This window comes from Aptenodytes forsteri, unplaced genomic scaffold (assembly GCF_000699145.1).
Source record: "Aptenodytes forsteri isolate BGI_AS27 unplaced genomic scaffold, ASM69914v1 Scaffold23, whole genome shotgun sequence".
NCBI lineage: Eukaryota > Metazoa > Chordata > Aves > Sphenisciformes > Spheniscidae > Aptenodytes > Aptenodytes forsteri.
This window is the reverse complement of record NW_008796043.1, coordinates 2731876-2733613: the sequence shown is the minus strand read 5'-3', so window position 1 is coordinate 2733613 and position 1738 is coordinate 2731876.

Genomic DNA, 1738 nt, shown 5'->3' with positions numbered 1-1738 from the left:
GAAAACAGGCACTGAAAGGACTTTCTGAGCATTCAAAGTCCAGCTGCCTTTTCTGATTGCTTTTTTGGAGTTCCTGAAGAGACACAGTATTTTTTACCTTGGGGAGGGTTTCTTTTCTGTAATGCCCTGTAAATGTTTTGTACTCTTCATTAGGTGATGTATTTTAAACATATATGCATCATGGAAATCCAATAAAAAGTATCTTAATGATTGTTCATATACAAAAACATTGAGGATAAAAGGAGACTTGGTGAGGGCGATGGTGAGGGCAGCTTAAAAACAGGACAGAAAACTCTATGCCCCAAGTAAATAGGCCAAATGCACCCTATAGCAACCAAAAATCCCTTAAAGTGGCTAATTGGAGACTTTCATAGAGTTTAACATGGCTGTCCCTTTTGCAGTCAGGTACATTTTCTTCAAGTCACCACAGAAACAGCAGCAAAATGTGTTGCTGATGAATCATTGTTGTTATAAAGATACAGATATTCCCCTGAGGCTTTGGTAGTGTCTCCTGGGGAGTGGAGGATCTGCTCTGTAGATGGCAAAGTCCTTGGGGGGACGACTGCCTTATCGCCCAAAGTAACCCCAGCTGGAAAACAAAGCTATAATCACTTTTAATAACAAGGCTATGGTCATTTTGGCTGTAGCCTGGCCAAAATGAGAGCCTGGCACTTCCAGCGTGCCCTTGCCCTCACAGCAGCAGCAGAGGCTATGGTGCTTCTTGCTGGCAAGCCGCGAAACAGAGCAGCAGTTCAACCAAATCCTCCCTCCAGTAGAAGCAACTGTTTCAAAAGCCCTTTTTCCAACACCCCTCCATTTTCTTTTCCTTCCTCTTCCAAGGGAGAAAAAAGGAGCCCAAGAACAAGGGAAAGAAGAGCTGTGCCTATTCTTACTCTGCAGCATTGTCCTTGTAAGCCAAATTCAAGAATTCCTGGAGGACTGGGATCTTCACGTGGGGTAGTTTTCACAGGTTTCAGTGGTTTGCACCAGCAGAGATTCTTGTCCCTTATGGTATTTCTGGGCCATGTCTTCACCCTCCTAATTCCAAGGTCCTACACAGGAATCTGGGAATAATAAATCATGTCCTAGGGCAAGTTCTAAAATTATGCCAAAAGGTAAACAAAAGTTACATACTATCTTGAATTACTAGAAATATTTTGATTTCATTCACGTAGAACGAGGTCAGAACCTGCCTGTTCATCTCAAAGCAAGGAACAAAATCACCTATACCTCCCAGCAATGCAACATATGCAGTCATTCAGCACCGCTTCTTGGAAAACAGGCATTTCAGTTAGCATTTACCTTTTCAGTTGCTATAACAATTAAACCAGCATGAGCTTGTCCTCTTAAAACTCTACATTAAGTTATTGCTTTTGAACAGACAGAATATAAAATGTACATAGTCTAGAAAGGGTAATAACGCTTTATGGAAAACCCCTCAATGGTTAGTGTATTTTCTTGAAGACAGAGTAAAAGGATATTATGAAATGCAGAGAGGATTTCTCTGACATAGTTCATGATGTGAACACAATTAGTACAATGTACTTAAGTTGGCATGGCAAGAGTCATACAGCGTTTATAGCATATCTATGCTGTATGTGCTGGTTTTGGCTGGGATAGAGTTAATTTTCTTCATAGTACTGGTATAGTGCTGTGTTTTGGATTTGTGCTGGAAACAGTGTTGATAACACAGGGATGTTTTCATTACTGCTGAGCAGTGCTTACACAGAGTCAAAGC